Source organism: Sebastes fasciatus, chromosome 22 (genome assembly GCF_043250625.1).
Source record: "Sebastes fasciatus isolate fSebFas1 chromosome 22, fSebFas1.pri, whole genome shotgun sequence".
Classification (NCBI taxonomy): Eukaryota; Metazoa; Chordata; class Actinopteri; order Perciformes; family Sebastidae; genus Sebastes; species Sebastes fasciatus.
The window spans coordinates 2,125,260-2,141,640 of record NC_133816.1 but is presented as its reverse complement, the minus strand read 5'-3'; the positions used below and the strand labels follow the sequence as shown (position 1 = coordinate 2,141,640).

The 16,381-nt window shown below is 40.7% G+C and overlaps 1 pseudogene; it reads left to right on the top strand.

Moving 5' to 3' along the window:
- The first annotated feature begins 1,128 nt into the window (after positions 1-1,128).
- On the top strand, positions 1,129-12,483 carry LOC141761268 (protein NLRC3-like; annotated as a pseudogene).
- Positions 12,484-16,381: the final 3,898 nt, after the last annotated feature.

Here is a 16,381-nt window from a genome sequence, read left to right as displayed (position 1 = left end):
CCTGATGATGCAGGATGACATTCAGTTACCTGTCAGTCTCTATAACTTCCTGTTTACTCCTCTGGTTCATTGGTAAAAACTCAGTGTGAACAGGAACCGGACCAGAACTAAACTACAACAATGTATAATTCTTTTCACTTGGTCTGGACCAAATGAACCCAACTACAGGTGTGAAAGAACCCTTAATCACACTTTTAGCACATAAAGAAACGTGAACAAAGGGGATTCTGCTAACATGTAAATAATGAGTTCTGTAGGATCCTGTGATTTGAATTTTGATGATAAAAATGGAATCGACTGTAAAATGTGGAATATCGTGGAATTTGCCAAAATGTGGTTACAATTGATAAAAAGCAGGGTTTTCTCTGCCATAATAAGTGTTTCTTCACAGCGTTTGAGGGCGTATTCACACCTGCCTTGTTTAGTTTGGTTAAATGGAACCCTGGAGCGTTTACCCTCTTGGTGCGGTTCGTTTGGGCAGGTGTGAACACAGCAATTGTACTCGGGTGCGCACCAAAACAAGCGAACCGAGACCTCCTTGAAGGGGTGTTCTAGGTTCACTTCCAAACAAACTGCGGTACGGTTCGGTACGCTTTGTTTGTGGTGAGAACATGATCCAACCTCGATCCGGCCCAACTGGAGAAAGCATTGCGCCTTTTTGGATAAAACCAGCTCTGGTAGCAAGCTGCACTGTGCATGTTAACACCAGACATCAGACAACATTACTACAAAAATTGTTGCGTTCTGGAAGTCTGCACTTCTTTGTTTACTTACGGGAGTTTTCCAGCATGGAAATTCTGACCAATTAGAGAGCAGTTTCTTTGCGCACCAAACTTTTGGTCCACTTGTAAATGCTGCCGTGTGAACACAAACCAAACTCGAGGCAATATGCAACATTGTAATGATTTTGTCCCTGATTCGGACCAGAGCAAACGAACTACAGGTGTGAAAACGCCCTGAGCCAACTGAACAGAAAAAAACTATGCTCCTATGTTTTGGTGTCCTTTACGGGCTCGCTGCTTCTGTCCTCTGCTCTCTGGTTGGTGTTTCATCGAGAGCAAGGCTCAGCTCCGCCACACACACGGACACACTGGTGGCTTCTCAGTGCTAGACCTACGAAAAACTGGTCCATCTATCCCCTCAGTCACAAACAGCTTGCTGGCAGGACCTCGCAAATATGTTGTGCTGGTTAAACCTTCAGGGGATCCACCCTATGTTTACCCTGACAATGCTTCACTATTTTTCATACCGTCTGCCTGAATATACCTGTATTCACCCTCTGTCTGAAACACTCCTTTTATCCACTACAAAACATTGCTTCAAATCCCGGCACTCTTCCTGGGGGTTTGGTTTAGCAATATCTAAAGATATTCCTCTACACTTCAGTAATGAACCTGCACCCTCAGACACAAAGTAAGAGAGCTGCTATATTCAAATTTCTACACAAATGTATTTGCCGACTAAAATTTAACAGACTTCGTCAAATAAACTCTTCCTCTTAGTATCTGTGACAGCTGTCAGTCACCTAGAGGAGATGTAATCTAATCTAACAGCTACAAGCTTTTAAACCTCCTTATTGTCGACAGTAGCAGCAGTTTGTGTGTTTAGAGCGACCTTAATGACCTAAAACAGAGAGTTTATCAAGGATTCATGTGATATGAGTTAAATCATGTTGGTGTTTGCAGAGTTCAGTACAGACAGAGAGCAGAGTCTCCAGTACCCAGCTGTCTGTCTATGAAGAGTGGTCGGTCCCAAGATCATCCTCCACTCTTCAGTAATGAACCTGGACCCTCAGACGTGAAGTAAGAGCTGCTATTAACTCATTTACATCACTCATTTTCAGCTATCTCCGCCAATGTTTTCTGTTGATTTTGTTTGTATGTTAAAGTTTTTACTGAAGTTTATTAGCTCACTAAAATTTAACAAACTTTTTGTGACCCAGACAAAGCTAAATCATTTGTGCCATCTTCCTCTTTGTATCTGTGACAGCTGTCAGTCACCTAGAAAAGCTGTAATGGGATCAAATAGGACAGCTACAAACCTTTAAACCTCCTAATTATTGACAGTAATAGTAGTTTGTGTATTTAGAGCTAATCAGATGGCTTTAACATCAGAGAATTTATCAAGGATTCATGTGATATGAATAAAATCATAAAATTATCTTGGTGTTTGCAGAGTTCAGTACAGACAGAGAGCAGAGTCTCCAGTACCCAGCTGTCTGTCTATGAAGAGTGGTCGGTCCCAAGATCATCCTCCACTCTTCAGTAATGAACCTGGACCCTCAGAGTCAAAGTAAGAGACTGTTTTTACTGTAAGCTGACCTGGTGGATGATGATGCATTGAGGATGAAGGCAAAATGTTCTGCTAAAAGATTTATATCCCTCAACATGTAGCTTCATGTTGAACTAACTGAGCAAGAAGAAGCGTCATCTCTGGCTACCATCTATGTTTGGATTATGAAAAAGAGTTGTAGCTCAGGAAAATGGCTTTTATATATTTTTTATTGTGCAACAGACAGATTATTTTTCTTCCAGGTGTTGAGAAGAGTCTTAGTCATATAAGTCTGAAAAAAACAAAAACAAACAGAAATATTACAGAAAAAGCACATTATTTTTTTAACCAAATTGATTTAAACATAAAATGAGATAACATTTGACCAAAACTCATTTTAATTCAACCTGTTCAAGCCAGAAGAGATTCTCATAAACACACCATGTTAAAAATCTGATTTGTGTGAGAAACACACACACACACACACACGCCCTCATAGATAAACTCTCAGGTCAAAGATTACCTGTAAATGGAGAGGGGAGGACTCACACTGACCAGCTGATCCAGGTACATGAGAACAGGGAGGGAACCCTGAAAGTGTTCAGTCAGTCAGCTCAGACTGAGGATGGTGAGTGTTAATCCAACATTTTATTACTTTACTGCCAAACTCTCTGAGTCAGTTTTGTCTCTGTGGACTGTAGAGGAGAGAAATGTGCCGCTGCCACCTTGTGGTTTCCCGGCGGGCCCTCGCAATATGCGTGTCCATGAGCAAGTTGCAGTTTTCTTTCCATCATGTTATATAGCCTACAGAATAATATCAATGATTTAAAAGAGGCCACAGAGAGCTGATTATGTCCTTTCACAGTCACTTTGGGTAGTTTAGTTTGAGTTAGTTAGGTTTGAACTGAGGTTAGAAGTGATCTAAGTATTGAGGTAGACCAGCAGTCTAACATGTAACACTGGTGAGCTGGTGTTCCTCATTAGAATAGAATAATATCAATCAAAAAAGGCCGTTGTTCCTTTTTAATAAACAAACTTCAGCCAGATCACTAAATGTTTAATAAAACAGTCAGATAGGAAAAGTAGCTAATTCTTGTTTATTAAAGCAGGAGAGTTAAAATAAAGGAACATTTTCATCACAGACTGGATGCTCTATTCAGTACCAACACTTTAACTCTTCTCTGTGACCTTCTGAGCTTCAGTATCGGCCAAGTCTGGATATTTTTCAGAAACAATCAACAAATGATTTTAATTCTAAAGTAATTTCTCCACAGAGAGAAGAAGAGGAGTCATGCTTCTGTGGAGGAGCCGATGTCCAGATCCAGAAAAAGACCTCGACTTCAGACAGCCAGTCAGACCAGAACAAGACCTGGACCTCAGACAGCCAGTCAGACCAGAACAAGACCTGGACCTCAGACAGCCAGTCAGACCAGCACTGTACAAAGTAAGACTGTAGATGTGTCTGCTGATGTCTTCATGTCTGGAAACAGGACTTGTTGTTTTAATACACTGACTATTGTTGTGACAACTGTTTAAGATCTTCTCCATCTGCATAGGTGAAGATGGAGAACTATTAAACTCTGTGTAAAGCAACAACATCACTGTTCTATCACAGACAGACAGTCACACTGACTAACAGCCAGACAGCAGCCTGAGACACAACAAGAGCCACAGACTTTGAACACCATTAGCTTTCCTGCTACAGTCTCCTTCTCTAACTTACAAACACATGTCTTGTCCTGCAGAGCGACTTGTTGAAAAACTATTAAAAATAAATATAAAAATCACTTTGACGTTAGTTTTGACTTCAAGAAGGGATGATGACTTTATAACCTTTACTTCTTTATATGTTCTTATATTGAGTATTTTCATATTGGCATTGGAAATAATAAGTTTCTGTGTTTTGTCTTAAACTTTGTCTCTCTCTTTCAGCAGATCGTGGTCTGCAGGAGGTTGTAGATGAACATAAGATCAGTCTGAGGAGGAGATGTGAATGTGTGACTGAAGGAACTGATGAAACAGGAAGTGTAACCCTCCTCAACAGGATCTACACTGAGCTCTACATCACAGAGGGACAGAGTGAAGAGGTTAATACCCAACATGAGGTGAGGCAGCTTGAGACAGCTTCCAAGAAGAAGACCCTCCATGACACTCCAATCAAGTGCCAGGACATCTTTAAAGCCTTACCTGACCAACAGGGACACATCAGAGTCGTTCTGACGAACGGCGTCGCTGGCGTTGGAAAAACCTTCTCAGTGCAGAAGTTCACTCTGGACTGGGCAGAGGGCTTGGAGAACCAAGATGTCAGTCTGGTGGTTCTGCTTTCCTTCAGGGAGCTGAACTTGATCAGAGATGAGCAGTACAGTCTTCTCATGCTGCTCCATGTTTTCCATCCAACATTACAGAAGGTCACAGCAGAGAAGCTCGCTGTCTGTAAAGTTCTGTTCATCTTTGACGGCCTGGATGAAAGCAGACTTTCACTGGATTTCAGGAACAAGAAGGTTGTGTCTGATGTCACCCAGAAGTCATCAGTCAACGTGCTGTTGACAAACCTCATTCAGCTCTCGTCTGGATAACTTCCCGACCTGCAGCAGCCAATCAGATCCCTCCTGCATGTGTTGACAGGGTAACAGAAGTACGAGGCTTCACTGACGCCCAGAAGGAGGAGTACTTCAGGAGGAGAGTCAGTGATGAAGAGCTGTCCAGCAGAATCATCTCACACATCAAGACATCCAGGAGCCTCCACATCATGTGTCTAATCCCAGTCTTCTGCTGGATCACTGCTACAGTTCTGGACCACATGTTGACTACAGACCAGAGAGGAGAGCTGCCCAAGACCCTGACTGACCTGTACTCACACTTCCTGTTGGTTCAGACAAAGAAGAAGAAGCAGAAGTATTGTAAGGGACGTGAGACGAGTCCACAGGAGCTGACGGAGGCTGACAGGGAAGTTCTTCTGAAGCTGGGGAGGCTGGCGTTTGAACATCTGGAGAAAGGAGACATCATGTTCTACCAAGAAGACCTGGAGTGGTGTGGTCTTGATGTCACAGAGGCCTTGGTGCACTCAGGAGTTTGTACAGAGATCTTCAAAAGAGAGTGTGTGATCTTCCAGAAAACAGTCTACTGCTTTGTTCACCTGAGCATTCAGGAGTTTCTGGCTGCAGTCTACATGTTCCACTGTTACACAAACGGGAACACAGAGGTACTGGAGGACTTCCTGGGAAAAAACTATGTTCATTCAACCCTGGATGTCTTCCTGTGGAGAGCCATGGAGAAATCCCTTGAAAGTAAAAATGGCCACCTGGACCTGTTTGTTCGCTTCCTTCATGGCCTCTCTCTGGAGTCCAACCAGAGGCTCTTAGGAGGTCTGCTGGGTCAGACAGACGACAGTCCAGAAATCATCCAGAGAATCATCAACAACCTGAAGGTGATGAACAAAGATAAAATCTCTCCTGACAGAAGCATCAACATCTTCCACTGTCTGACGGAGATGAACGACCACTCGGTACATCAGGAGATCCAAGAGTTCCTGAAGTCAGAGAACAGATCAGAGAAGGAACTCTCAGAGATCCACTGCTCAGCTCTGGCCTACATGCTGCAGATGTCAGAGGAGGTTCTGGATGAGTTGGACCTGGAGAAGTACAACACAACAAAGGAGGGACGACTGAGACTGATTCCAGCTGTGAGGAACTGCAGAAAAGCTGTGTAAGTCCAGATGTGATTGACTTTATAGATCAGTGTAGATTACTAGTTTAGTTCTTCAAATATACACACTATAGAATTATTCTTAAAATATAATATTCTCATAAGTGTTCCACGTTCCACGTTACATAAATATGTCCGTTGTATTTTGTCACAGATGTTCTTGAGCTGTTTCAAATACTGAGTTCTAAAATGTTTCAGTAGTTTGTGTTTCTAGCTGTCAAGTTAATGAACTCTTCTTCTATTTATTTCTAATAATTGTTACATTTTACAGTTTTTACTTATTTATCTTTTTGGGTGATGGAGACGACATGTGAACCTGGTAAAACAAATGAAAAAAACAAAAGATCAGCTGGTTGGTGGAGCGCTGGGTCTAACCGGTGTAACGGCAGCAACAGAACATTTGCTGATCCGGCGGGGAGTGTGGAGCTGCTGCACACTCTACTCCCGGCGAAGCAGCCTCCGGCGGCGAGGAGGACGAGGCGGGGGTGCGAGTCGATTTCTCGTTTCTGCTTCTTCTGATTTAATCGAGACGGTGCAGTGTCCGTTCAGAGTGTGTCTGTTCAGAACGAGCCCAATGCTTGCAGCTTTCTCGAGAACCGCTTGTACAAACAACTTCACACTCAACATTGTGCTTCATTGGGTCCTGAGCAATACACCTGCTATGACATAATTGCGTCACACACCCAAGTCACGGCTACTCAAGGTTAGGAACACCGGTGAAATACACCTAACGGAGGTAATTTCCAAATAGATGTATTAGTTGCTTGCTTTGACATAACCACCGCGGTTGTAAAGTAGAGCATGGATTTAATTATTGGAGATATTTTCCTGGAGGTAACGTTATTAGTGTTATTTTTTAGCATCAAGTCTGACACCGGGGAAATACCGTCTTACTCACGGGGGAAAAACACACACAGGTCACAGCTTACTCACGGTCACACCGGTGAAATACGATAGAAGAGCTTGGTTTGTCAAGTGAACTGCAGTCAATGAGCCGCGGTCTGCCCGCTGTGGACGACATGCTGGACTCAGTCTGCAGAGCCCTGAAGCCCCGGTGCTGCAGCCCCGGTGCTGCACAAATGCAACCTTATTGGTTCATTAATTGTTTGTGAGCTGAATACGTTTGATGCTCAGAAAAGAGTGTTAATGACAAAACGCAATGCAGTCATAAAAATATCTAGTTATATGAATGTTTAATTATGTACAGGTCTAATATTATTACGCAATTTGTTTCATTTCTCTACCGTTTGGCAGCAGTCACTGAATTTTCCCATTTATGGACGTGAACCTGACAGCAGCAGGTAGCTAGCAAAGAGAGGTCAACTATCAACTGTATTATTATTACTTATTCACTGAGTTTTAAAAATGCTTTTCTAATCAAGAAGGCATCATGCTAACTTTGTGGAGACAGACCTGGGATCAGATCACACTGACAGACTGGACGTCATGGAAGCCTCAATATAACTACATTTTCTCTCTCTTCATCTGCAAGATTAGAGAAAAACAAATATTAAAGTCTGCTGGTTTGAGAGAGAGTGATGAGAATTATTGTTTCATGTCAAACAGTGAGATAAAATTAGCTGAATGCTGATGTGAAAAGCAAATATCATCAAGTATGAATCTAATTATTTAGTCATCAAATGCATGAAGAAAATATAAACTGTCCTCTTTCATAATAACATATTTTGTCATTTTTTTGTGTCATGACAGACTTGGACTCTGTATACTCACAGATACTCACTGTGAAGTTGTGGCCTCAGCTCTGAAGTCCAACCCCTCCCATCTGAGAGAGCTGAACCTGAATTACAACAAACTGAAGGATCCAGGAGTGAAGTTGCTGTGTTCTGGACTGGAGAGTCCAAATTGTACGCTGGAGACTCTGAGGTCAGTTCACTGACTGCAGCTTATGTTGTTTGTACACACACTCTCTATGCACTGGCTCTGCTCCAGATGGCTCTAGAGCAGGGGTCTTCAATGTTTTTCAGGCCAAGGACCCCCAAACTGATGGAGAGATGGAGCAGGGACCCCTTACTATATAAACTGGGAAAAAAAGTTCGGAAACTTGTATTTGGTTGATTATTTCTCTGTTGTTACAATGCTAATTGGCATTGTATTTTACATCGTTGGAAAGCCTGTTTATTTACCTTAACAATGATGTCCAACTTGTAAGGATCATGCATTTGTGGGATAAGCAGCACAGTTGATTATGTGGGTAGCGCCTAAGAAAAAATTGCCAAAATGCTCTGCCAATGGTAGGGTCACCGCTAGATACCGCCAAATCCTACACACTGGACCTTTAACCACAGACCTTATTTCAGGCACCTAACTAAAAACCCATTCAAAAAACCCATTGACCTCCAGACGAGGGAACAGGAAGTGCTAACATGCTAACTCATTTCTGGGTGTTAGGACTCATTCCTGCAGCACTCTATTTGACCATGTCTAAAGGTGCAACACTCTTTAACAAACACGTATTGCACCAACTTAAAGGCACATAAGTGATGATTATGAACGACACCATCTAATTAGAGGTTTCTATGGTTCTAAGTTATTCCCATGTTCTTTTTGACAGCAGATCTAACTGTGCTCTGTTTTCATGTCAGCATTGTCTAATTATTTGATGCAGACATTTAGATTACAACAAAAACAAAATGAATATTCTGCATCAGAAAATCTTTGCAGGTTAAATTTTTTTTGAAGTCTATCTGAATACAATGCTCACATATTCATATGTACATTCAAAGAGTTATTGATATCTGTCATCATTCCTTCTGTCTGTGAAGCAATCCCCGTATAACCTGAGTGTTACGAGATGAGGACTAAATCCACAGTCTTGTTCTGTGTAAAATGACATATAAAGTTGATCTTAAACTAATCGAAGGCTTCACCAGTCTAGGTAAGATGTATTAGAGCTGGGTGACTTGGAGAAAATCAAATATCACAATATTTTTGACCAAATACTTCGATATCGATATTGTAGGATTGACCATTGGTGCCTTCACAAAATATTTACACAATGAGATTTGTGATAAATAATCATCAGTAATGTGGATCTCATGACTTACTGTAAATGTTAAATAATAGAACAGCTAGAACAGTCTGGTAAGTTCAGAAAATTACATCACTCTATTGAAATGTAGCCTTTAAAACCAGGAAAAGACGACACTTATGCCATATCACGATATCACGATATCAAAAATCTAAGATGATATCTCGTCTCATCTCACGATATCAATATAATATGGATATTGCCCAGCCTTAGTATGTATCCACTCAGTATGCTGTGTTTGACAGTTTCCTTGTTGAGCTGCAGGAGGATTAGTAACACAATGAGGGAATTTCGTACTAAACAGTCTGTAACTTTGGTAGACACTAGGGGTGGCAAAAAAATCGATTCACCTATGTATCACAATTTTATTTATTTTTAATTTGTTGCTGGAAAAAATTTAATAAATGATTCCTCACAATGACTGATATATTTGACTTCAGAACATCTCTGACTACATACATGCTGAAAATGAAACATTCGTACTGCATTAATTTAGATATTCTCCAAAGTAAAAGTCCCTAGAAGTGTATGATTCAACTTTTTTCCATGGTCTAGTGTTAAAAAAGTTACAAAAATTACAATAAATTGCTAAATCAAATCACTTGTAGAATCGCAATACTTAAAAATCACAATACATATTGAATCGTGAGATAGTTGAATCGTCCCCGCTCTAGTAAACACTCACTTGATTTGTTGGACTCACACTGCTGAATCTTCATATTAGTTTCAGTTGAACTTATGAAGTCATTTCTTACAGTGTAGTTGTGTTATGAAGGGACCACTTCACAGGAGGAATGATTCTGCCACCAATAACTCTTTTAATGTACATATGACATGTGGCTGTTGTTTACAGACACACTTGAACGAATGTGGACCTTTCCTGTAAATGACACAAACCTGCTAAGCTACCAGATACAGTGAGAAGAAGGCCATGTAATAAATGAAGTAATGAAGTCCAACAAGTCTGATTTAATATTGATCCTCTAATTCCAGACTTGAGACCAGCAGCATGTTATTGATGTGTGTTGACATGAACAGGTGTATGAATGTTGTGGTGACATCTGGATGATGTCTGTAGAAGGCTGACATTATGATGATCCCCAATAACACAATGACAAAGTCACTCTATTCATTTTAGGGAAAAGATCATTGATTAGGACATAGTATTGTTAATCTACACATTTAAAACCTGACCACATCTGATTGGATTATAAAGTGATTTTTATTTTCATCATTTATTCTTTATTCAGATTGTGGAGCTGCAGTTTGTCAGAGATCAGCTGTGCTTCTTTGGCCTCAGCTCTGAAGTCCAACCCCTCCCATCTGAGAGAGCTGGATCTGAGCTACAACAACCTGAAGGATTCAGGAGTGAAGCTCCTGTGTGGTTTTCTGGAGAGTCCACACTGTAGACTGGAGACTCTGAGGTCAGTTCACTGACTCTCTGTTACTGTTATACATCTTATATCTTTAATTAACAATTGAACCTAATTTATGAACAAACATAACTTACATCCATAAAGTTGCTAATGTCCTTTTGTTCATATTTTCATGTTTCTTGAACTAAATTCAGTCTGCAGTCACAAAAGACTTGTATTTCTTAAAGAAAGTGTAGAAAATGTCCACTGTTAGTTGTTAAAGTAAATGAATGTTTATCATTGTTGGTAAATGGTCACATCTGGATACAGAAGATCCTCTGAACTAATATTTGTTTTACATTGATCAAGTTTACTTCATGAAGTAGAAATATTTCTCTGGTTTCTGTTTGTTTCAACGTGTTCCACAAATAATGTCTGATCATTGATATTGATCCTTCAGCACACACACATAGATGAACACAGAGATCAGCAGCATGTTATTGATGTGTGTTGACATGAATAGGTGTATGAATGTTGTGGTACCATCTGGATGATGTCTGTAGAAGGCGGACATTATGATGCTCCATAATAACACAATGACAAAGTCACTCTACTCATTTTAGGGAAAAGCTCATTGATTAGGACATAGTAATGTTGAGCTACACATTTAAAACCTGAACACATCTGATTGGATTATAAAGTGATTTTTATCTTCATCATTTATTCTTTATTCAGATTGAGGGGCTGCAGGTTGTCAGAGATCAGCTGTGCTTCTCTGGCCTCAGCTCTGAAGTCCAACCCCTTCCATCTGAGAAAGCTGGAGCTGGGTGACAACAACCTGCAGGATTCAGATGTGAAGCTGCTGTCTGATCTTGTGAAGAGTCCACACTGTAGACTGGAGACTCTGAGGTCAGTAGAGGGTCAGAGTCGGTCCATGCTGGTTTCAGCAGTATTGTTGTGATGTGTTTCCTCCGTTAAGCTGTGAGAGGAGAACGGTGACACAGAGAGAGAGAGAGAGCAGTCAGCCAATCAGATCAGCCAGAAGCTTGTTGTGATCATGTGTTAGAGTTGATGTGAAGTAGATGTTGTTGTTGTGTTCATGTCTCCAGGAAATAAAGCTGAATTACAGCTGACAGCATCACAACATGTATAGAAACAGTGGTCCTCATCCATCAAACTGTCGTACCATCAAATCTGATCAGAAAGTCTTTGTTCTCTCATTGATCAGTTCATCTCTGTCACAGCTCTGAGATCAGTCTGACTGAAGCCTCAGATCACTGGCTCTTATTTCATAGAACCGTGATTACATTTAGTAACCATGATGTGGTCTGTCCATAGAGCTATTAAAGGAGGGTAACGGGATGAGGGTGTGGAGGTTTAGTGTCTTTATTAACTCGTTCCAGTCACTAGGAGCAGTAAACTGGAATGAGTGACGACCAGAGGAGGTGCAGACTTCAGGAACGACCATACTGATGAATTAGCTAGAAGATAAATTGTGGTTACTGTTGGATATATTGAGTAGTGAGCGGAGATATGGATGTTGGTTCTGCCAGTGATAGTTTTATAAATGAACTGTTTGCTGCATCACTAACTGACAGCTGATGAAGGGAGTCTCTGTAAACACTGATTCATGACTTCTGTTCTCTTCTTCTCTCATCAGATGGAAGCCATGGTCTCTGTCAGTCTGAGTGATCAGAAAAGTGGATGTGTTGAGAGGATCAGCCGTGTCCTGATGATCCACAGAGGTTCACCACCTGGACCTGGATCTTATTTTGTCTTTTTTCATTTATTCATTCATATATTCTGAACCCAAAATGCCTCTGCAGAATAGTTCAGTTTATTACAACATAACTGTAGATTAACACATTTAAATAGATCTTTCTGCTCTGCTTTGTGTTGCCGCTCCACCCTGTGGAACGATGGAGTTTTGCTGTTTATTTCCACATATTTCTAAATAACAGTGGAAGTTAATAAATTTACCCTATTAAAACCAAGCCCTCAGGAAGAGCGCCGGGCTTTGATGCCCATTTTCGTAGTGGCCAAACGGCGGTACTACAACTTATGTGTTCGTCACGTGATGCCATTGGGCCCAAAAATACTTTTTCCCATTGTTACGGGTTCCGTAAGTTTTGTAAGCTTAAAACTAATCAGAATGGTAGGTCTTCCTGTCACTACCAATCGGCGCCATCAGAAGCCCGTTCTTATTTTACATTTCGTGTTAACACACTTGTGTTCGCTTTTGTTTGCTGCAACTTTGTTGGTTGATTGCCTGCAACCTGTTTTTCTCTCATTTTGATTGTGCATTTAACAATAAATGGCTACTTTACGCTTGATTCAATCGGCTCATGTTGCTTCCCTTACCCCTAGACCTTACTGGGACGTAACACCCATAGACTTACGCTGGGAAAGAGACGTCTGTTACTCAGCGGATATTTTTTTTGAGGTGAATCAACTTCCCAGTACGAACACACTAATAGTCCTTATTTAAATCATCAGGTCCTAAAAGTTGTAAAACGCACTAGTAGCCAAATCCAGAGTTATTTCCCTTCCTCCGTTCATGTGAATGAGACCCAGACCGAGGCTGGAGCGAGGGCTGGGAGGAGGAGTTAAAGGAAACAATACTGCTCCTGAGGCCTGTACTACGAAGCAGGATTTGGCGTTAGCGAGGTAACTTCAGGGTTAACCCTTCAGGGTTTTCCGTCCTACGAAGGTGGATCACTTCTTACCGGGGTAGATCACCATGGTAACTGAGGCTGAACAGCTAACCTGCTCCGGAGCAGGTTATGTTCCAGATAAGAGATCAACTCGTATAAAAGCACCGCCTACTGACCAATCAGAGCTCTGTGTGGTGATCGTATGATAATATTACACACATATGAAGAAGTTACAGTCATAATCCAGACTAAAAACAACACAGTTTAAACTGACAGATGCAGGAAGGACAGCTGGATTTATGCTGTGGGTGTTTACCTCTTTGTGTTATGTTTTTATATTAATTTTTTTACTTGCTCTTGAGTCCATTTCACACCGCCAGAGAGGGGAGGCGCAGCTGAAAGAAGGTTGAAATAGTCACACACTCCACAATTTAGCCACAGGGTATAATGACGTTTAATCCAATATCATTGCACTCTTGAAAGATATTTATATCTAGACGACTACATCTGACTTTTAAGTATTCCGTTAAATTAATAAATCTGTTAATTTGGCAGCTTCAACTGTGTTACTTTTAGTCTGGATTAAGTGTTTAACTTCTTCCTATTTGTCTAATATAGTTTACCCTTCCTTTGTAAAATGTGTCTCTCTGTCTGTCTGTCTGCAGTCTGTAGACTTGTCCATGTCTGTGATTGGTCAGATGCTGCAAACACCTCCCCGTTCATGTGAACGAGCTCGTAGCCAGACAGAGAAACCCTGGGTTGATTTAGCGAGTTGATAACCAGCGTCGTAGGACCGCTTAGCGTGATCTGGTTTGTTAGGGTTAGTTAAACCAGATGACGAGAAGATATCCTGAATTGAACTTGCTTCGTAGTACAGGCCTCTGCTCTATGATGATATGATGATGAGGAAGATCGCCGGATGATGAGGGTACAGATTATGTCTGGATTTTGGTGTAAAGTCAGCACCTTCATATTTTATATAATGTTTGATGTAAAATAAACAAACAGAACTGATTAACATGCGTACTCTAGATTTTATATTCACTAATCATGTACATACAGGAAAATTCCAGTTTTATGTGTGACTCAGCTAGTTTTCACGTTACATGACTGAACACAGACACATAAAGTCGCCCGTGGAGCTTTTCCCCTCAGAAATCCGTGTTGAAGTGGTCGTTCTCACCACCGTTCATGTTCTGTTGTTCCTGCTGGAGCTGCTTTCTGCCAGCAGATGTCACCGTTGCCTCGTTTTACCACAAAGGAGGTTTATCTGAATGGATGCAGTGAACACTGAACTGATGATGTGAATGCTTTCTTCCTGACTGACTTGGTTTTGTAAAGGTAAAGTGTCATCATAATGTAGTTAAACTTGATTTAAAATGATGGAAACTGGATTTGAAATTAAACTCAGCACACATGTTGCACAAACGCCCACTTCGTCACTGTGACCTCACAAAACACATTTTTGGCCATAACTCGAGGATTCATATGCTAATTATGACAATTTCACACAATGTATATTATGATAAAATGATGAAGTGATGACATGTTTGACAGACATGGATGTAAACTACCACCGTGAGGCGGTAATTCTTGTTTTTTTCTTTTCGAAGAGAAAAACAAGTTTATTTATTTCATCAATGTTTAAGTATTTTGAGTTAACTCATTTTTAAAATAAGTTAGCTAACTTTGTGATATTAACAAAGAAACATAACTAACGTTAGTGTTCTGTGGTTTTCTGTCCACATTTTAAGATGAACAAATATCTGTTACTGCACAGGACAGTGAACGCATCATTGTAGTAAAGATGAGACTGCAGGTATTTTGTCATATTAGTATTCAACAACTGTCTTTGACAGAACCTCTTTAACATCTCACACAATAAATCAAAGTTGACAGTGTTCCTCAGCAGGGAGAGAAAACTGCATGTTCACATGTTATAATAAGTGCAGGAGTATATTCTACTATACTTTACAGTCCCAGTAGCTACAGTTTGTGCCTCTCATGTCGTATTTATGATGTCTTCATGTGTAATTTGTTTGATTTTAAGCCCACTAAAGGTTGCACTGACAGTAAATATTCAGCCACTAGATGGCTCTAGAGCCCAATAAGAAAACAGTGACACAACAGAGGGTGAAGATGTGTTTGTGTGTGTGTCTGAATAGGAAGGATGCAATTAACGGAGAGGATGTCATTACGGAGCTGGAACATGAAACACACTGCAGCAGCAGCAGCAGCAGCAGCAGCAGCCTCGATAGACCACCTGAGTCCACACACAAACATTTAGCCCTGTAGACACATTAACATACTTGTGAGGACCCTGCACCTAACCCTAACTTAGATATAATTCTTACTTTAATGCTAAAACCAAGTCTAACCCCCTTTTGAAGAAGTGAGGATCAGACAAAATGTCCCCTCTCTAATTGGTCCTTACACAGACAGCCCTGAGAGGACAGGGACAGGTAATTATGTGAGTTTGTTTCTGCAGTGAACACTGGCTAATTATGAAATCTTCCTTCCCCCAGAGCTACGACATCATTCACACTCTTAACGGAAACACAACTCTCCTCAGGTAAACTGATGCTTCTAAAATAAAATAATAAAGAAAACGTGCAGCACTGATCTGGATTTAAAGAAAAAATCCCCCCACATATCCTCACAAAATGTTGGATATGATCAATCTTTGATTTTCAGCATAATCAAGGAGTTACTTTGGGATGATGAAGTGTTATAATTCACCTTTTGGGTGCTTAGTTTTCATTTTTATCAATACCCTTAAAAGCCCTAACCTCGGATCTTTAGTGACTCCGAGTTTCTTATATAAGGCAGAATAAGCCAGATATTTGCATCCAGCATACTGTGAATATAAAAACATGTACATACCTCAGGTCTCTACACTGTACGGCCAAAAGGATGTGTAAAATCAGGGGCTTAGCAGAATAACTCAACATTAAAGGGGACATATCGTGCTCATTTTCAGGTTCATACTTGTATTTTGGGTTTCTACAAGAACATGTTTACATGCTTTAATGTTCAAAAAGCTCATTATTTTTCTCATACTGTCTGTCTGAATATACCTGCATTCACTATCTGTCTGAAAACACTCCGTTTTAGCGCCTGTCTCTTTAAGAAAAGCCCAGTCTGCTGTGTTTGTCTGTTGTTGAATCACATGTTTTCTGATCTAAACAGCCCACACAAAAACTGAGTGGGTCGTCTTATTTCACAGTTTGTGGGTTGGTAGGAACTCCAGATACACAGATGTATGAGCACAACAACTGAAAAGTTGTTTTTTAGATGCAATATGTTGAACATGAAAACAGCCGTAAGTGACTAACTACTTTATCATC